Source organism: Amphiura filiformis, chromosome 7 (genome assembly GCF_039555335.1).
Source record: "Amphiura filiformis chromosome 7, Afil_fr2py, whole genome shotgun sequence".
In the NCBI taxonomy this organism is placed as follows: Eukaryota; Metazoa; Echinodermata; class Ophiuroidea; order Amphilepidida; family Amphiuridae; genus Amphiura; species Amphiura filiformis.
The window spans coordinates 64557483-64580515 of NC_092634.1; positions in this window are offsets into that span (position 1 = coordinate 64557483).

Here is a 23033-nt window from a genome sequence, read left to right on the forward strand (position 1 = left end):
CCTTCATATTACATAAATGTTTCATTCAGTCAAACATTTTACCTCAATCACCCTAAGAAAATAATACCACAAGGCAAGGGTAAAAATTAGGAAAATTAACATTTTTCGGCAGGCATAATTGATGACGTTTTAACGTGAAATGTGTACAATATTTCAAAACAAAATTGTTTTTTGTTTAGGACAACGGATCAATTTTTAATATGCCACAAATGGCCATATTAAAAGATAAGCGCACCCTAAAACAAGCAACCTGCCCTACACACCATCACATGTTACGCCACACTATAGGCCTACATGCTACCACACAGAGAATGCTGCAGTATTTTAAAACGTAGTCTAAAAACTCTGCAAAGTAAATCACAACTCGCCAATACTATATTCCACAAATATGGACATCAATGTATTCGGATCACTGAGGTGTGTCCAATTTAGACATTGGAACTGATTTCTATAAAGCTTAACAATATCAATTGTTATACCTTTACGGTTAAGCTCGGTTGGTTTATTCAGGGATGAGACACGGGACAGCTTTAAGGTGATAGAGGCACAGGTGTGTAGTTCGATTCCAAAACCACTAACTACCATTCATACCTATCACCTGTTTTTATCTGTATTATCATTCGAATTGCCCGTGGTACCTTATACGATGTCAAAATTTTATATCGATGATGAGGTTGACATGAGTGACATTATATTGTATACCCTCTGTTGCTTTAGACTTGACCAAGGGTTGACCAGGGATATGAGACAACACAACGGGGTGGGGGTGGGGGTGTCATATAAAGCAATTGTTGAATAGGCCTATATTGTATGCTTTCCCACATGTGACTTATAGAACCAAAGCCTTGGGCCAAGGCTACTATAATGGGCTGTTCCAGATAATAATCAATCCCCCCCTATAGAGGGCACTGGTATTCCATACTCTTTTTGTATGTATTCTGGTCTGGAATTCCAGACTTTTTTCACCCAAATTCCTTCACATCATATAATCCAAACCTATAGAGGGCGTCGGAATTCCAGGCTTTTTTCCCCCAACGCGTCGGAATTCCAGACTTTTATTCCCCCAGCGGCATCTGAATTCCAGACTTTTTTAATCCTTTTTTCCCAATGCGTCGGAATTCCAGACTTTTTTCACCCAAATTCCTTCACATCATATAATCCAAACCTATAGAGGGCGTCGGAATTCCAGGCTTTTTTCCCCAACGCGTCGGAATTCCAGACTTTATTCCCCAGCGGCATCAGAATTCCAGACTTTTTTTACTCCTTTTTTTCCCAATGCGTCGGAATTCCAGACTTCAAAGTCATGTACTCCACACTATAGAGGGCATCGGAATTCCAGACTTTTTCCCCGAACGACGCGTTGGAATTCCAGACCCCCCCCCCTCAACATCCAGTGGACTGGACTTCCAGACTGTCTTCCCCCATGAAACACCTTCAAAGTCATACTCGAAATCTATAGAGGGCGTTGGACTGCCACCCCCCCCCCCCGGCCTGCCAAGAAACCTTTGCCTCCTCCAGGCGGCGAGTGGCATGATAGAGCCGGCAACTTGTGAAACCGCCTGGCCGTTTGGCATTTTCCATATACTCGGTTAGTTTTGTGGGATTCATTATCGAACCCCAACGGTTTTAGCTTGTGTTTATATTATTTATTAACATAGGCCTATTTGTTTGTGATATTTCAAGCGTTTTAAAATTTCAAAATAATCCCATTCAATTACACGGTTGACGATGAAAATTTACTGAATTTAGAGAATGCACGGCGACCACCACCTGGCCTCCTCCCTTTTCACATGCCAAATTTTTGGGATCCCAATTTACAAACCGTAAATGGTCAAGAGCGCAGGGAGTAGGAAAATTTGCCAATTTAAGTGTTTCCGTACTGCGTTTTATTTAAAAGATGGCCTATGTATGCCAAAATTAGCCTCTCCCCTGTCTAGCCAATAATTGCTCCCCCTTTCAGCAGGTAAAAACAAAATCCTGCTCCCCCCCCCCCCCCATTTTTACCCTCGCCCAGGGCTCATAATTTAATACTGCATTACCCAAATATACCCATTTATTTCGTATGATGCCCGGGGTGTTTTATCATCATTCGTGTTGGACATGTTGTTAATATGCGAGTTTTAAAACTCTTTTACACATTCCACTTTGTAATTTTGAGAAATACTAGAAAGAAATCAAATTCAAGAATATTATTGAACATTCAGCCATAATGTAAGATTTCTGTCAATTTTGTTATTCAAATTACCGAAAACGCAGAAATTTTAGTAAGACCTGCTAGGAAGGGTTTCTGTCCATCTTAAAGCCATATTATAACATTTGCTGAGGAGAACGCCCTCAAAAAATTTTTTAATTCAGGTTTTTACACGATTGTAATGTACTTTAGTAAACAAAGATTCTCTGCAAAAATCAAGACTTTAGGTGCTGTAATTTTGTCAAAATCCGAGATTTTGAATAAACCGCCTGAATCAGCGTTTTATTATTAAGATAGAAATATTAGTCGAACGCGTATGCGATGTCAACACACCCTTACGTACACGGCGTGCGGGACACACACACGCCCCCCGGTCGTACCATATTACAACCGCCGGCGTGACATACATTGGCGCTAGTTGTAAATTCCGATTTTCTTTGCTTTACCTCACTTGTTCGGCTCAAAATTAAAAGGGGACATATCTGACAGTAAATGCTAATATTTTATTGAAAATTAATACTAATCTATTTTTAAAGAAATGTTATAATATGGCTTTAAGCTGAAATATCAAGGATTTTGACCGTTTAAAGACCCACTCAGCAGTGGCGTAGCTAGAGGTTGTGGTGCCCAGGGCTAAGGATACATAATGGCCCCCCCTCCGATACTTGGAAAAAGTTACCCGGTATGAGATATCTAATCTATTTTTATCTTTTTGGAGGCTAAAATGACCATCAAATATCACTAAAAGCTTGAATATTTGGCAACTAAATTTGATGATTTTTTGGCAAACATATTTTGAAAATGTTCTGATTTTTTTCAAAACTGTTCAAAATCAATCAAATTTTGGCCTGTACATGATTTTAGCAAAAAGTTTAAAAAATGGTTTTCTTGTTGTTTTTTTCGTTGTGGAGAAATCTAGGCCTACTATATACAAATAACTAATTCATGGTAGATCAGCCCCCACCCTCGATTTACTTTCTTTTTATCTGTATACCATCAATATTTGTTATACCAATAGAAAGTGTTTTTTCGTGGTATATTTTATTATGTTTACAAAAAAATGAACAAAAATATTGCTGTAAGGCCTAAAAATTGTTTTGTTTTGTTTCCTGTACACCTTTGTTTCATAACCACTAAGGTATAGGACATTTTTTGTTTTAGCTATAGCCCCCTTTCCAGAAGTATTTAATTATATTTGTACTTGCTCAAGTAGCATTTTGTGCAAATTTTATTACACAATTTGTTGCCGTTCTTTTTTATGAGTATTTAAGTGCCTAAAACGGCCTATAGTGCATTTTCCAACCTTCTCTAATATTAATCTCCATAGACTTTACATGTAAAATGAAAAGGTCCATAAAAAAAAGAACGGCAACTTTGCACAAAATGCTAATTGAGCAGGTACAAATGCAATGCACTATAGTTTTCGTGAGGGGCCTATACGAAATATTTTTTCATGTATTTTTTTTTCATTTCAAGACTAGATTAAAAAACAACAACAACAACAAAACGCATTTCGCATTTGACTTTTTTTGACTTGCTACAGAAAACAATCATGTTTTGTGTGTTTTTGGCCTTATGTTAAATAAAACATTTTAATATAATAGTTGATGCCGGAGTATGAGACAAAAAAGTAGTATGCGAGTGAAAAATATGACATTCGATGAGACAAAAAAGTAGTATGCGAGTGAAAAATATGACAACCTTATTTTAGTCCGAAAGGCCCTTTCAGTGCTTACTATGATCTTACTATGATTCACCGGAATCTGTCTGTCTGTCCGCTTCTTTTCTCGGAGACCAGGGAGGGGTCGCACGTTCCTCAAACTTGGCGGGTGGGTGCAGCTTGATATGAGGAAGAACGAGTTTATAATTTTAAGGTCAAAGAGCAATTGAAGTCTAATTTCAAATTACTCCTATGGAGCTCAAACTTGGTGGGTGTGTTGACCTTGGACTAACAAATAAAAGTTTCCACGGTGACCTTTTCATCAGACCTACAGTTAAGAGGTCATAGGTCAAAAAAGGTAGAAATTTCAAATTGCTCATTTTAATGGAGCTCAAACTTTGTGGATGGGTGTAACTTTGGCGAAGGAAGCTCAGGTTTGCGTTTGTTAGGTCATCCATGGTCAAAGGTCAAGTCAAATTTCAAATTGAAGACGAAGGTCAGGTCAAATTTGCAAAAAGCTACAATTGAGCTCAGCTGTGAGGAACGTGATCCCAGCCAAAGGACACGCCCTGATTTTGAGATCTCTGCAAAAGGATTTTGAGATCTGCAAAAGCCAATAACCATGATAGCCGAAAACCGCGAAATACGGGTAACCGCCTAGTTAACTTAATTTGACCCCCTTAACGTAAAAAAATCTAAAACAATAATGTAAACCGTAAAAGTTTTTAGCCTTACCAATTCGCCAAACTCAGTAATTTATTATAGATGCTGCGTCTTCTTGGTAAGCGATTCCAAATGAGCAAAATTTGATAAATAATGGAATTGGATAACTACTCTCTTTATATAAAAACTACAGCTGAAACTAGAAGGACGGTGATAACAAAACAGTTTTTTGTCATGTCAAATGTTCACCTCTAAATGGACTTCTAAAATTTAATCGGTACTGGTTCTGATTAATGGCGACCTTATAGGTTAGTAGCAAAATACAAAAGGAGAAAACAATCACTCAACATGGGTTTTTAGGGGGCACACATTTAAAAAAAAAAAGATGCATGCATGGTACACGTTTTTAAACCATTTTGGATGTACTTAGGTTAAATTTACAATTCATAGAAGGTCTGTTTTTTGTTTAAAATTACATCAGTCATTCATATTACACTAAAATGTTTACTCCAAAACGTCTTCGATTTCTTTAAATACTTATTTTTATTATGTATGAAGTGAATCCTCACGGCCCTCTACACTACACTCTACGCAAAAACATTAGGTACCCTTAATAAACCTTTCTTTGTATAATACAATGTACATGATGCTTTTGATTATATAATTATAAAGAAATGACTATATTTATGTACAAAATCAAAATGCTATAGGTATCACATTCAGCTGATGGACTGTTCTGAATTGAACAAAATCAGAAAAATAATGCATTTTACACCAAATTATACATCAAGATATGCATAACATGCAATATTTTTTCATGGATATTATTTTTTAAATGTATGTGACGTAATCTCTGAAACAAATTTGAAGTCTGTACTCGGCTTGCTTTTAAATTTTTAGCCATTCTAATATTTATTGAGTTTTTAGTAAAATGTGTGTAAAATCACAAGATCTATTTTTCAACCCCCGGTCCCAACTCCATCTGTTTTCACCTTTCAGAAAGGACTGTTTTTGGCCCTCATAAAGTTATAAAAATATTGGCAAATATTAAAATTGGACTTTTATTGCCAGTTAAGTCCAGTTAAAGAATTATTATGTCTTAAATTAACTTTTATTCAATATTTGACAATGCGACAATATAAGTGGAAAATCATGATTTAAAATTAAGGGATCTGGAATGAGCGTTTTGAGCGTTTCGACAGTATGTTTTTGTGGGACATGAGAGCACATCAGACATATCGAATTGCATTCTGAATACGAAGAATGTCTTTCTGATATCAAATAATTTTCATTTTTTGAAATTCACGATATAATACAAATTTTACTACAAATTATGAAAATTTGATATTTTTCACATTTTTGATATAAAACAGTCCTCGAAGTAAATTTTATAAATCTAATGATATATTCTTAAAGTGTATGTAGCTGGGAGGAAAAGCCGACGATCAATTGAAAATTTTGACCTTTCATATTGAAGATATGGATTTTTTCCCAAAAGACCTAATTTTTTCTGGTGTTTTGGGAAAAAATCCATATCTTCAATACGAAAGGTCAAAATTTTCAATTGATCGTCGGCTTTTTCATCCCACCTACATACACTTTAAGTATAAATCATCAGGTTTATAAAGTTTACTTCGAGTACTGTTAAATATCAAAAATATCAATTTTTAATAATTTGCCATAAAATGTGTATTACATTGCGAATTTCAAAAATCAAAAAATTTTGATATCAGAAGGACATTCTTCGTATTCAGAATGCAATTCGATATGTCTGATGTGCTCTAATGTCCCACAATAAATACTGTTCAAACGTTCATACCCCATCCCTCAATACCGCTATATTTTCGAAAAAGCTGTAGATTGTCAGGTACCATTTTTTTGTTGAATTTTAGATTGTCCCATGCATCCATTTTATTTAGTACAATGGGCACGATTTGCTTGCAAGTGTTGCCCTGCAAAATAGCAATTATTGCGAGGAATTTGTATTGAAACATTAATTATTGTAATGCCAGGATGAACTAAGGAAAAAAAAAAAATATACTAGGCCTAGTTTAGAAATACATACATTCTTGCTTATTTTTAATTGATTTTATTTGCTTTTTATTCTTGATCTATTATTCTTAACATTTAGGCCCTATTTAGTATATAGTTTATCTATTTATTTATTTATTTATTTATTTATTTATTTATTTATTTATTTATTTATTTATTTATTTACTTATTTACTTATTTACTTATTTACTTATTTACTTATTTACTTATTTACTTATTTATTTATTTATTTATTTATTTATTTATAGTAGGCCTAGTTTGTTTATTTATTTATTTATTTATAATATTTATTAAAAAAATAAAACTGGTGTTTATAAAATAGGTAGTGTTTAAAAATGCAAAAAATTAAGTTTATACAGCACTGAGGCCTGGTTAATTTTGATTGATATTGTAATTTGGGGGGGGGGGAAATGGCTAATGTATATTATAAATTTAGGCCTACACATTACTCATTAATTGTTATTAATTTCATTTTGCTTATTGCAAACAAGCTATATCAAATTTTATATTTTGAAACAAAAAGAACAGTTTATGAATGAATGGGTTACAGAAAACAATTTTTGTTACACCAATGTATCTGGAATCACTTTGGAAAAGAATGGTGATATTATCGATGAAAAAAATGGAACTATACTAAGGAACCCCATATACGGAATTTGTATACAAAATAAATGCAATTCTTAGAATTGGTAGGGGATTTGGCTATGATTTATTTGGCAAAACAGGATAATGTATTCAAAAGTTATGGTCATATTTTCACTTTCTGGGATAAATACAGTGCTAAAAATAAACTACATTTTTAAAGCAATAATGTGCGATTTCAACAAAGAGTAGATTCTTATTTGTTTTCCACAAAATGTTAGTTTTCAATGATCACATTATGTCCCCATTTAATTTCAAGCCAAAAATTAACAAATGAGGTAAACAGAGAAAATTGCTATTTCATTCCAGCGCTTATAATTATCGTCAATGCAAATAGAGCCGGGGGTATGGTGGCAACAGAAAAAATGGGGACGGCAAAGAGTAAAGTGTCATTAAAATGACTAAAAATGGGACAAAATGGACAAACGGGGACAAAAATTTGGCCTCCACAGCAAAAGACTGCGCCCCTGATTGAAGGCGTCGCTGTGGTGCAAATCACACATTAAGTTTTAAATTCGTATCTTTGGCCTTCGTCAAGTCCGTATGCAGGGGAGCGGCAGCACCACCCCAAAAGGGTCCGGTGTTGCTATTTTTCCAATAAAAAGGTCCAAATGTGGGAGAACAAATTTTAAAAAGGGGATAAGGCATTTACACAGACTAGGGCAATTTGTAGAGGGATTTGGGTACACAAATCTGCCCAAGTACAGTTAGGCCTATCATTTGAAAGTCCGCTTTTTGGAATTCCTGCACCCCCCCAAAAAAAAATCTGTGTATGTATGGCCCTGGCCTTTACAGGCTCAAGCTCAACTTCAGTTCAATTACACAATATTATGGTAATTTTTGTTTGTTTGTTGGAAAATGAACCACATTTTCAGGGGCTATTCAGGCTCGCTAAGAAGGTCTAAAAGCTCTGAAAATTATTTTTTCAAACAAAAACCAAGAATACTTTGCAAAAACTATGCACATGATTTTTCCAAAATCTGATTGCATTTATCTTTGTCTTTTTAATACTATCATGACAGCTCATGCCGGTATGTTAACCTTGTTACTTTTGAACAGATGGTGATCAATATTTATTCAAAAACTGCCCAAATAAAGTGATCCTTCCTGCATTCTGTTAAATACTAAATAATTCTATTGAGATAAATATTAAACACGTAGGCCTAAATTGTCGCCGTAAAATTTGAGTCTGAAATGCATTTATATCCTAATTTGAATATGTCTGCAAATAAGAAAAGTTTATAGGCCACCAATATAGCCTACACTCATAATAGGCCTACCAAGATTAATACCAAAAACAACGAAAACTAGACTAAGCTGTGGTCTAACCCACGAACACAGCCGTGTTGTTACCCCTAATGACCTTTGACCCCAAAATATATGAAAACGGCCATAGACATTGGCTAATGTCAATGCATGGATGCATGTGGCACCACTTTGCTATGTTACTTGTGGCAGAAGGGGCATTTTGAAGGTTTTTCGTCTCAGACCGGAAGTGACCCCTTAATGACATTTGACCCCAAATAAAAAAATACCACATATGAATTGGGTACCCACAATTCATGTGTGAACATACCGTTACTGTCCTATGTTTTTCTTAGCAAATAAAAAATTTTGACGGTTTTTCGTTTTATACCGGAAGTGACCCCTTAATGACGTTTGACCCCAAATAAAACTAGACTTAGCTGTGGTCTAAGACCACGAACACAGCCGTGTTTTGACGCCTTAATGACCTTTGACCTCAAAATATATAAAACGCCCATAGACATTGGCTAATGTCAATGTATGGGTGCAAGTGGCACCACTTTGCTATGTTATTTGTGGCAGAAAGGGGCATTTTGAAGGTTTTTCGTCTCAGACCGGAAGTGACCCCTTAATGACCTTTGACCCCAAATGAAAAAATACCACATGTACAATAGGTAAACACAATTCACGTGTGGATATACCATCACCCTCCAATGTTTTTCTTAGCAAATAAAAAATTTTGAAGGTTTTTCGTTTTATACCGGAAGTGACCCCTTAATGACCTTTGATTCCAAATTTGTGAGGACCCCATAGACACTGGGTAATAACAATGCATGTGTGCAAGTGGCGTCACTGTCATACGTAATTTGTGGAAGAAGAAGCATTTTAAAGGAATTTCGTTTTATACCGGAAGTAGCCCTTAATGACCTTTGACCCTAAATGAAAAAATACCACAAATGCACAGAGTAACTACAATTTATTTGTGAACATACCGTTACTGTCCTATGTTTTTCTTAGCAAATAAAAATGTTTGAAGGTTTTTCGTTTTATACCGGAAGTGACCCCTTAATGACCTTTGACCCCAAATCTGTGAGGACCCCATAGACACTGGCTAATAACAATGCATGTGTGCAAGTGGTGTCACTCTCCTACGTAATCTGTGAGAGAAGAAGCATTTTGAGTTGAAATCACGTTTTGACCCTATGACCCCTGTTTGACCTTTGACCCCACGAGTTTCATGTGACATGTAGGGGCATGGTCAATGATGGTTGTGACCAAGTTAGGTCAAAATCGGTGTAAGCATGTAAGTGCTAGAGCAAATGTAGTGGTCGGCAGAAAGAAAGAAAGAAAGAAAGAACTAGACTAAGCTGTGGTCTAACCCACGAACACAGCCGTGTTGTTACCCCTAATGACCTTTGACCCCAAAATATATGAAAACGGCCATAGACATTGGCTAATGTCAATGCATGGGTGCATGTGGCACCACTTTGCTATGTTACTTGTGACAGAATTCATGTGTGAACATACCGTTACTGTCCTATGTTTTTCTTAGCAAATAAAAATTTTTGACGGTTTTTCGTTTTATACCGGAAGTGACCCCTTAATGACCTTTGAACCCAAATCTGTGAGGACCCCATAGACACTGGATAATAACAATGCATGTATGCAAGTGGTGTTACTGTCCGACGTAATTTGTGGGAGAAGAAGCATTTTAAAGGTATTTCGTTTTGTACCGGAAGTGGCCCCTTAATGACCTTTGACCCTAAATAAAAAAAATACCACATATACACAGGGTAATTACAATTTATGTGTGAACATACCGTTACTGTCCTATGTTTTTCTTAGCAAATAAAAAATTTTGAAGGTTTTTCGTTTTATACCGGAAGTGACCCCTTAATGACCTTTGACCCCAAATCTGTGAGGACCCCATAGACACTGGGTAATAGTAATGCATGTGTGCAAGTGGGTTCACCGTCATACGTAATCTGTAGGAGAAGAAGCATTTTTAGTTGAAATCACGTTTTTGACCCCTATGTCCCTAGCGTGACCTTTGACCCCACGAGTTTCATGTGACATGTAGGGGCATGGTAAATGATGATTGTGACTAAGTTAGGTCCAAATCGGTGTAAGCATGTGAGTGCTAGAGCAAATGTAGTGGTCGGCAGAAAGAAAGAAAGAAACGGCTGTGTAAAGAACCTGTAAGAAAAAAGACACAGCCGTGACTAACGTCACGGATGTGTAACTAAACAGCAAATGACACTTTGCAGGAAGTCAGTCACAACACAACAACAACACTAAAGTATTAAATTAAGGGAAGTGGTATGAACGTTTGGACAGTATTAATTGTGGGACATTAGAGCACATCAGACATATCGAATTGCATTCTGAATACGAAGAATGGCCTTCTGATATCAAATAATTTTGATTTTTGAAATTCGCAATGTAATACACATTTTATGGCAAATCATTAAAATTGATATTTTTTATATTTAACAGTACTCGAAGTAAACTTAAATTATAAATATGATGATTTCTACCTAAAGTGTATGTAGGTGGGATGAAAAGCCGACGATCAATTGAAAATTTTTACCTTTCGTATTGAAGATATGGATTTTTTCCCAATTAAAATTAGGTCTTTTTGGGAAAAAAATCCATATCTTCAATATGAAAGGTCAACATTTTCAATTGATCGTCGGCTTTTCCTCCCAGCTACATACACTTTAAGACTATATAATTAAATTTATAAAAATTTACTTCGAGGACTGTTATATCTCCAAAATGTGAAAAATATCAAATTTTAATAATTTGTCATAAAATTGAAATTGTATTATATCGTGAATTTCATAAAATGAAAATTATTTGATATCAGAAAGACATTCTTCGTATTCAGAATGCAATTCGATAGGTCTGATGTGCTCTCATGTCCCACAAAAATGCTGTCGAAACGCTCAAAACGCTCATTCCAGTTCCCTTAACATTAACAATTTTCATTAAAAAGCAACTCATTACTCATACTTTCATGTGCTAATTTGCTAAAGTGTTTGAAAAGTGTTATATAATGTACACAAATATTTTATTATAATGACGTACGTAACTACTGTCTTTAGGTTTGGTTCTAATATTTTAGAAGTATAGAAGTACATGCATGTATTTCTAATTCACTGAGTGTACCATATAGTAATTAGTATTATATCACTAGGTTCTTTGTAGATTTGTATATTACTTTTATATTTTACTTATCAAATAAGGCCTATATAATTATTTCATTTATAAAATATGACACTTTTATTCATGTTTAAGTTTATTTAAAATATTCCATTCAGTAAATAAATACGTATCTTGGTTATACTGTAATACCAGAGCAAATATGGCAAGTAGAGCTATTACCGATTCAAACAACAGTGAATTCGAACCTACCACTATATTACAAAGGTCAAATAGGGCGAGCTAGGGGCAAGAGGCTAACATGCTTTATGACGTTTGGAGCATTCTTGTACTGTGATTAAAGGCTCACTGGCCTGGTTGGAGTATATTAAACACATTCTTATAGTGCTTTTGATAAGATCATGAAGATAATAGCAGTGAATAATATGAGTCTTAAACATAGGCCTTCTGTATGTACAATGTATTTGAATTATTTACATGATTAAAATACTATAGAGTAGTCTTTAATAATATTAAAATGCAACAAGTGGCAAAATCAATCATTCGCTTACTAGTACCAAAAAATCAGCCATATCTGTTTAAACATGTTAAAGGTTGTGTTCATCATCTTTTAGTTTTATATTGTTAATATATTATTCAATATTTATAATACTAGGTGTATATAGCTTATACAATGTGTATACAATTTTCCATAAAACAGTGAAAAATCCTGCTCGTTTTATAAAAGTTGATAGGACACAATTTCAAATAGTATGTTTGATGTATGAATAGTAAATTTCTGGTTTAGGAAATTTGTCAATTTGAACATAACCTATTTCTTATTTGCAAATGTGTTTGTCTCGCATGAAAATTGTAGGCCTATACTAGTATACTTCCCTGATGTGTATTAAAAGGTCCAACCGTGGACCTTAATGCCTTTTTTGCACAACACATCTTGTCGATGTTTGTTTATTTGTTTCTTGTGCAATAAACATATTAAAATAAAAATTAAAATAAATTACTTAAAAATGAATTTGGAATTCCAGACTTTTTTCCCCAAAAAAAGTTTGCCCTCTATAGGGGTTCTGGTGGAATATGCCCGGAATTCCATACTTTTTGCGGAGATTGGGTCTGAAATTCCAGATATTTTTTCCAAAATGAATTTGGAATTCCAGACTTTTTTTCAAAAAATAGTTTGCCCTCTATAGGGTTTTGGTGGAATGTGCCTGGAATTCCATACTTTTTGCGGAGATTGTGTCTGAAATTCCAGATATTTTTTCCAAAATGAATCTGGAATTCCAGACTTTTTTTCAAAAAAATAGTTTGCCCTCTATAGGGTTTTGGTGGAATATGCCGGGAATTCCATACTTTTTGCGGAGATTTGGTCTGGAATTCCAGATATTTTTTGCAAAACAAATTTGGAATTCCAGATTTTTTTCCAAAAAAAACATTTGCCTTCTATAAGGGGGGGTCTTTTATTATCTGGAATAGCCCAATTGCTTTAAGCAATGCATTATGTAAAGCCACAAAATTTATTATTCAAGGTCTGACCGTCTGTTAATGACCTGGCAACAGACACGCCCACGGTACAAATAGTTGTAGCTTGTAAACATGGTAAAAGATACTGTTTATCGCAAAAACATTAAAAATGATACTTTAAGGTATTGTTTTGTTAATTTTTGTATGGCACATCATACATACACATGTGCTGAGGTCAAAAAGGTAACAATTTTGTTTTTGACCCCTGACTCACCTGTCATTCAAAAGAACCCCTTAAGCTTGATCTTACTAAGGTATTTGGTTACACGATTTACTAACGGGACTTTTATAACGGGAATATTTATATTAAAATCATATTCGGGCTCCTAAACTCGATGTTATGCCAAAAATCAAAACCACAAAATGAGCTTAAAGTCGCATGTTGGTAGTTTCAAAACACCCTGGCTACTGCGTTGGTGTGTTTTTTTTGTTTCACACGCACCTGTTCAAGCCAGGAGTATGTATGCATGTCCTTTGTGAATGGGGGCAAAATGGGCCATTCACGAAGGACATACTACCATGACTACTGTCTTGTACAGGTGAGAGACAAACAACACCAAATCAATCAGTCAAGATGTTTAGAAACTACCAATTTGCGACTTTATATTCATTTCTTTGTAGCAGGTCACATTTGGACTTTTGGATTGATGTTTGGACTTTAACAAACTGTATTAGGTGATAATTGTGAATTAAAGTTGATCATTATCATCATAAGATTGTGAATTATACAAACAGTGACCGGATCTCTTGAATACCTCTGCATTGTTTTTTGTTTTGTTTTGTTTTTGTTTTGTTTGTTGTTGTTGTTGTATGGTTTTTGTTGTGTTTTTGGTTTGTTTGTTTGTTTGTTTTTGTTGTTGTTGGGTTGTTTTTTTTTGGGGGGGGAGGGAACTCAATCATCTGATTGTTTTAGTGGCCGGCCATCTCCTGCAAACCTACAAGAAGTTTACCATGTTGACCGTTCGACGAGTGCCTCAATCTGTTGCTGCCGCACGCGTAATTTCTTTCTGCAACCATAAGGCTGCGATCACATAGAAGTATACAGTATACGGTATTCGCTATATGAAATACGCTCATTCGATCAGGCTGAGTTCATATAGGAGCATACTATGTGAACTCAGCCTGATCGAATGAGCGTATTTCGTATAGCGAATAGCAAGTATAGGCTGATAGGTCAGTTTACCAATTTTCGTCGTCTAATCAAATGCTTGTAACTTTACTTCTTGAGGTCACATTGCATTCAATGAGGTGTCAAAATGTGCAGAATTAGATAGTGCATCTATTTAATTTAAAAAAAATTAATTTATCCACATATGGTTTAGTTTTTAAAATTAGGACGGTATACGCTGCACTAAAATCGAACACGCACGATTCCTACTATACTATACTATACGCAGGTATACGGCCTTTTCGAATAGTGCCCTATGTGACCCGTACTATGAAATTACCCTGCTCGATTTAAGCTATACGCGTGCATCTGCAAAACGTGCACCGTATACCCGAATAGTATACTTCTATGTGATCGTAGCCTTATGTGACCCGGTACTATGAAATTACCTTGCTCGATTTAAGCTATACGCGTGCACCTGCAAAACTTGCACCGTATACCCGAATAGTATACTTCTATGTGATCGCAGTCTAATGGGCAGCAATGCGATAACACATAGTACATACATGTAATTATAGGCATATGAGGCTAGATATAACACGAGTTTATTACCATTATTATTTCCTCTTACTTAATAAAATAAAAAGAAATCGATAGAATTAAAATTCTACAACGGTTTACCTGGGGTTCGAACCCAAAATCTATGTACCCATAGTCTAATGCCTACACGACTGTGCTATGATTCGTTGTGCCAGAAAGGAGATTGTTTATGATACTTATTGATTACGGAATAAAGTGCATACACACAATATACTATTACTAGTATATTAGTACTAATAAATACGAATATAATCCTAACCCTAACCCTAATCCCTAACCCTAACCCTAACCCTTACCCTAACACTAACCCTAACCCTAAACCCTAACCCTAACCCTAAACCCTAAACCCTAACCCTAACCCTAACCCTAACTATAACCCTAACCTTAACCCTAACCCTAACCCTAACCCTAACCCTAACCCTAACCCTTACCCTTACCCTAACCCTAACCCTAACCATAAGACCCTAACCCTAAGACCCTAACGCTGACAATAATGAACCTTGCCTCGGACTATGCGGTTAGTGATATATTGCGGCCCATTATGGTTGCAGAAAGAAATTAAGCCTGCCGCACACAGGCTATATGTGACCGTCCACGACGAAACGCTTGTAAAGTCGGCCTCCGGACAATTTTATTGTATTTCTTGTTTAGAAAATATATATCATAAGCTTTAAAATAATGTATCATTTGACTCCAAAAGATACCCAGAAGCGGAGTTATGGTTTTGTTGAACTTTTCTTCTTCAGCAAAGAGTCCCTTATTTCAGTGCTACATGTGTTTATTTTTCCACATGGCTAGTAATAAATATCAAACAGTCATAATTGGCGGTCATTTCGAATCGCCGCCAAGTCAACGAGGTTCAGGAATGTCCTCTCATTGTTAATTGTTAAATCCCACAACTTGAACAGGATTTAGCCAAAGCAAACAAAGACTAGAGGTATTTAAGAATTCTATACATAGGTAGAAGCTCATTATCCTCTTCAACAATAGGATCAATGATTGATTTCTACATGTTATAGGTGTTTACCTAACAAAATGAGAAACATGTCGCCCCAACTTGAGGCACATTATGAATACAACCTTTATGCACATTTTGCGCTGTAGCTTAGAATACAAATTGCCGACTTTACGAGCGGTTTGTGGTGGACGGTCACATATGTGCCGTCATTGCCCAATCGTTGAGGTACATGGACTTTCTTCACCACTCTCAAAGACAATTCAGTGGTAACTCTCTTTACACTTTTTTACGTCCTCTTTTATTCCGAGTACTGTGGTTTTGATATTAGCAAGCCTTGTTGTTCATTTCATTTTGTGTGGTAAAAGCACGACATCCAAGGTTTAATGATATTGAATGATCTGAATGTTCTCTACATTGAGCAGGACACTGGTGAGAAAATCGGCAACTCACATTACGCAAAAAGGACATGCCATAAATGGACACGATTTAAATTCAAACATATTTCGCAAACAGAAACTCTTCTAACATTTAGAGCTTTTGTAATAAGTATGTATTATACCGAGATCTAAATTAGGGTGATAGAAAACGAGAAGCAACTTCCTAGTGTAGCAGATAGAGAGATAATTACACTTTGTCCGCCAATAGTATGCGAACTTGTCAACCTTCATTTAGCAATTTTAAACAAAAAACATGCAACAAACCTTAGTATAAGGGTATATGATGTGCAAATGAAATGAAATGTCATAAATATGGCCAAAATAGGTTTGAAAAAACTTTATAGTAAACATACAAGGATTTAACTGTAAGATGGCTCGATTTAAAGACCATGTGAACATCTTTAATCTGATACTAAATTATAAATCTGAAACTAATGAATGTACTGCTTATGATGTTAGATCAAATCATAATGTTCATAGTTTTAATGAATTCACCATTATGTCCCCTGATGATGTAAGAAGACTAGTGAGGGTTTGTAATAGCAAGTCTAGTGTCATAGACCCCATTCCCACATGGTTATTGAAAGAAAATCTTGAAGTATTTCTCCCAACACTCACCCGTATTATAAATTCATCTTTGAGTACTGGTATATTCCCTAAAACACTTGGAAGAGCTGTGATATCTCCGATCTTAAAGAAGCCATCATTAGATCGGAATAATTTCAAGAATTATAGGCCAGTATCAAATATTTTGTTTGTGTCAAAAGTTATTGAAAAGGTTGTGACAAACCAACTTAACGACCACATGGCCAAATATAATCTGGGTGAAGTTTACCAGTCTGCGTATAAGTCAAATTGTAGTACAGAAACAGCGTTACTCAAAGTAAAAAGGGGTGTACTGAATGCTGTAGACAGACAAGAAGTGGTTTTCATGGTCCTTCTTGATCTGTCTGCAGCATTCGATACAGTGGATCACGGTTTGCTACTTCATCGTCTGAAAAATGGTATAGGTGTGTCTGGTACTGTACTTAAGTGGTTCGATAGTTATCTGAGTTCTCGATGTAGTAGCGTAAGTATTGATAATGTATTTTCTGAACAGTCAAAACTAGTTTATGGTGTCCCACAGGGTTCCGTCATTGGACCAGTTCAATTTGTTATATATACACAACCGATGGGAGCTATTATTCGTAGTCACAATGTTTCTTTTCATTCATATGCTGATGACACTCAACTTTATATATCATTCAACCCAAAGATAGCAGGTGCTGCTGAAACAGCACTTGCGAAACTTGAGCAGTGCATCGCCGAAATAAAGGAATGGATGAATCAAAACAAACTCAAATTGAACAATGATAAAACTGAATTTTTATAGCCGGGTCATACCAAAGCCTTCAAAAGCTCCCCAAAGTACAGTTAAAGGTCGCCGACATCCATATTGAACCATCATGTAACATCCGAAACCTTGGAATAATTTTTGACTCGAATATGACAATGTGTAAACAAGTTAACAGTCTGGTTTCATCTGGAAACTATCAATTACGCAATATCCGCCGCATATGCCGTTATCTTGACCAGGACACACGTCACCTTGTCGTCCGAGCATTGTTTCTCTCCCGTCTTGATTACGGCAATGCCCTCTTGTATGGCGCAAACTCACAAGACCTAGTTCGCCTCCAGTCCCTTCAAAACCGAGCGGCAAAACTGATCTTCTATGCATCCAGACTCGATAGTCCATCACCCCTTCTGAAAAAGCTGCACTGGTTACCGGTCACAAAACGTATTCAATTTAAGATATGTCTTCATGTTTACAAATGTCTCAATGACTGTGGTCCTGAATATCTTGCCAACTTACTTGCTCACATAAATCGTCCTTCAACGGCTCTGGTTACACGGTCTGCAACAGACAAGACTCTTCTTGCAATACCATTTAGTAAGAAATGTATAGGTGAACAAGCCTTCTCTGTTGCAGGCCCATCACTTTGGAACTCACTTCCACAGCATGTAAGAAATGCCAGCTCAATTGGAGTTTTCAAAAATCTCTTGAAAACCCATTTGTTTTAATCTGAATTTGTATTTTTGCTTTGTATTATATTTCATGTGGTATTATATGTTGTATTTTGTATGGCGCCTTGATCATACTGGATATTGCGCCTTATAAGAATTTAATGTATGTATGTATGTATGTATAGAAGTTGTAGTGCAATAGTTCGAAGCCTTTTTGCATATTTTGGTTCATTTTCCTATTTACGTGGAATCGCCCTAATGTATAATGCATGTTGGTGATTAAATTATTTGTACAAGTGGCCAGACTTGAATCAAGAAAACAGTTTTACAAAAGCCGATTTAATGCAAATGTTTGTAAAACTCATTTTACAGGCTTACCTTTACACATTTTGGTTAAATTTTGTTAAAACTTGTTGTAAAAATTATTGTTTCTGTTCCATTTATTTTCATGAGTGGAAGACTTAAACTATGATATCTATAAAAGTTTATACAAATTTTGGTCATATTTTACAAATTTTTGGGCAGTAAAACATTCGCACCACTTCGAATTCTACATCCACCCTGGCGATAATATCTATGCTCCCATCACGTGAGACCAGTAGCTTTTTTTCTACCATCTTGTGTTTACCTGACGATACAAATGGGGTCTTGGGTCCGCTACTACAACAGTAAGTGCAAGTGCATTTCTTGTGTAAAAATAATATTACAACCTTTGATCCAGGAACTGAAACTATTTTCTAACTATGCTAATAGAAAGAAATCAAAAGTTCTTTATATTAGCATAGTTTGCGATAGTGCTAGGATATAGTAATAAGAATATGACTGTGTCCCGTTCCATGAAACCCGGAAGATGTCGGCGAATCTTTTTACGATGTAGCAAGGCTGAAGACTGAAAAAGCTTTTCTCAAGTGTACCCAAGGACACACATTTGCTTAATTCTCGTAACTACATAAATAGAGAAGATCACTGACTGGCAATGTTACTGAAATTAGAATCTTAATACAACATTGTGACAAAATTTATGATATTGGTATTTCTACTTATCAGGCATTTTGTTTCTTGGTGCTGATCATTATATTTAGTTCAAGACGACTTTCTGAAGTAATGCTTAGTTCCAAATTTATGTCAGGCGAAATCCACTTTAGACCTGAAGACAACAATTACTAGTTCAGCATTTATATCATTGTGGCAATGATACCCCCCCACACCCCACCCCGATGTTACTTTCACCATTCACTAATTTACGTGAAACAGAATAATTACCCCAGTTTGTTTCTTTTGAATAAATTGTAGAATCCTATAAAACAACATGTCGTTGAGAACCAATATAAATCCCATTTGTGGAAAAATGCGCATTTGTGGCGTATTCCAAATCCCATTCCCCGATTTCTTACGTTTTCGCCAGTTATAAACACTCATCAGGAATTACCACTCTTGCAACATTTTAAAATAAAGACTTAGCAATTTAGGTACTAATTTTTGTTCATTCTAATGCATTTTCATTTCATATTAAATCATACGTATTGCTTTCCGTTTGCTCCCGCTTACGCCAATAAAGGGCTTTTCCAAATTAATTAGATTATTTTTAGCCAGGTCTACATCGAGACTAACGTTGGAAAATGCGTGGAAGTCTATCTCTTGACTCTGGATTTTTGTAAATGTTGATTGCAAATCAACATTGTTTTACTAAGTGGGTTTCCAGTAATGCGTATGACTCTCTGTATAAAAAAATAGATGATATTCCTGGTTTTGTGGACACGGGTTACAATAATGATCAAAATAATCTTGAAATATTTATGCTTTATTGATTTAGTTTATATTGCACAGATAACACGACTTTTCAACTGGTTATGTTTTGTCGACATCTATTATAGTAGTGAGCTATAGTTAGAATGGCCGTGCTTTATTTTGTATCGTTATTCCTTTGTCTTCAAATAGTGGCTGTATCTGCTGAAGTTAAGTATATTACCTAATATGCTGCACTCTAATACTGTTCATGTATTGCCGCATCTCTTAAACTTGATGTGTGTGGCACATTTTTCTCCGACTTATCTCTTTTTCACTTGATACAAATCTAAATCAGCTTAATTTGCTTCTGCCCTGCGAACAATCGACGTTTATGCGCCGGAGAATTGTTGCTGTTGTTATTATTGGGTGAGCTGCATTTGCCCCTTTTTATACATGGCGTTATTAATTTGATCTTTTAATCAGCCTTCACACAATGTTTGAATTCTGCGCATGGTGGTGTTAAACTTGGCCCAGTCACCTTTTTTACCAGAGTTCTTTGCCTTGTTGTAATGCTTTTCTTTCTTGCTGCAGAGTCTTTGTAACTTTGACCAATTTGTGGGAAACAATCTCAGAAACTATACAGCATAGTGAATCACGGAACCAACTCCAGTTCTCCTCCACAGTCTTAGATTCAGGTGTGCGTTCAAAGTAGTCATTCTGCATCTCATTCACCTTTGATTTAAAGTCCTCCGGCTCAACATTGCTCCACATAAGAATATTACGGGGTGATTTTTGGGAGTCTCGTCTTAGTGGCAACTCTTGCCTGGACGATGCTGTGATCGCTGATTCCTGCCAATGGTTTTTAAACATGGTTTAATGGTTTTTAAATATCTGGTCCGATGGCTTTGGACACATCAAAATATCTGGTCCGATGGCTTTGGACACAAAGCTCCTCCTGAACATTGATGTGTCCAAAGCACATCCAATATCTGGTAAATGTTTTTTAAATGGTTGTTAAAACATCAGAGATCAGAGAAGGATGTGTCGTTATCAGCAGATCCAGGGTATTTTCAGTACCGTTCGCATCACGTCGAGTGGGGAAGGTTACCATTTGCGTCAGATGGTTGTCATTTATGAAGTTCATTAGCGATCTCTGTAAGTAGCCACCAATTTCGGTAGTCTCTCCAAGTTCCCAGGTAAGACCAGGTACGTTAAAATCACCGCCAAGGATAATGTGGGGTGACTTAACAGTGCTGTTGATCTTAGTCAAGCTTTCATTCAGGTTCACAATACTGGTAGCAGTTTTTTCGCTCGGTGGGCGATAAAAGGCACCAATAAGGAATGTTTGGTCATTCAACGAAGCTTCACACCACAAAGATTCAATATCAGCATGGGAGAGGTCCTTTCGTTCGAAGCAAGGAATAGCTTTATTGACCGCAATAAAGACTCCACCTCCATGTGTATTTCTGTCCTTTCTGAAGACTTGAAGGTGACTCGGGAAGATCTCAGCAGAGGCAATACTATCTTCTAACCAGGATCCAGATCCAATTAAGATGTCAGATTTCTCATTCAGGGCGAGAGTTTCAAGGACGGCAATCTTATCTTTGATACCTCGGCAGTTAACAATAGTCACATTTCGGCTACCAAGTGAATTTCCAGGTGTTGCAGATCTCGATTTAGCACGCCTAGATTTCTTGGTACTATATAGAATTAGATTTACTTTAATTAATTTCACCAAAAAGTTTTCTAGGTTGGACTTTGTTTGCAAAAGGTGGTAGGCTAGGACACATAGTTTCTGTTATGGATGATTTCAGCCGACCATCATGCGAGTTTTGGCCCACATGCTTTCCATTTTTTCGCACAACATTCCAGCCCTCGGATGTCTTTCTGATCCTAGTAGGAGTGACTACAGGGACAGGGTTGTTATGGGACACATGCTTGCCATCTTTCCGCACAACATTCCAGCCCTCGGATGTCTTTCTGATCCTAGTAGGAGTGACTACAGGGACAGGGTTGTTATGGGACACATGCTTGCCATTTTTCCTCACACCATTCCAGCCATCAGATGTCTTTCTGATTCTAGTCGGTGTAACTGCATGGACCGAGTTCCTAGTCGGCGAATGATTTGTGTGATTTGGGTGCTGGGCATCTGGACAATCAGATTTGGTCACACATTTCCATATATCAGTGTCTAGCTTCAAGAGTTTAAGCGGAGGTACTTTAGGAGCAGTAATTGTATTATTTGGACTGGATGTGTCAATAGGGCTTGGTCTTGAAGCCCGTAAATCAGGTAATCTCACCTCATTTGCCTCGTCAGATGAGTTGAAAAAAGTGGAATTTGTAATGTTCACAACACTACAGGCTGGGCATATCCACACTGCATCAGGATGGTTCGTGTGGAAATTCAAAGTATCATCTGAAACTTCCGAGCAGTTGTTATGGAACTAACGTCCACAGTATGAACACTGAATACAATCTGTCTTGACAGCATAGTTACAGATGCCGCATGGCCATTTTGGTTTCCTATACCTTTTCGGCGACGTCGAATGGGGTCTACGATGGTGGGTTGATCAAGTCTATCGTGGTGGGTACCACTACTACTACCAGTTGTTGGAGGGCCTGGGTTCAGGCTGATGTCGCCAAACAGAAGGTTTGTCACAATCAGCAGCGGAAGGCTACCGCTAGGATAACCCAAAAAAGGAGTTGAGTTTGTCTTGAGGCCACACCCAGGATAGGGTTTACTTGCACAGGAGTTTGAGATAACATACATCGTGCTCTTTAAACTCCTCGAAATGGTTGTCAGTCTCCAGCCTCCTTCACTGACTAATCACAGATGCTGTTATAAAAGCCTTTGCAAGTCCATACTTTTGACCCAGTACTTTTTGTATACACATCAAAGCAACTGGCCTTATTATACTCAAATCCCACATGGCTAACCTTATTGGGTGCATTTTGACTACATATTGAAAATGTCCTAATATTCTTAAATGTTTGTGGACCAATGTCTTTTCCATTTACATGAGTGTGCTTTTTAATCTAATTTAGTATAAAATGATATGTAA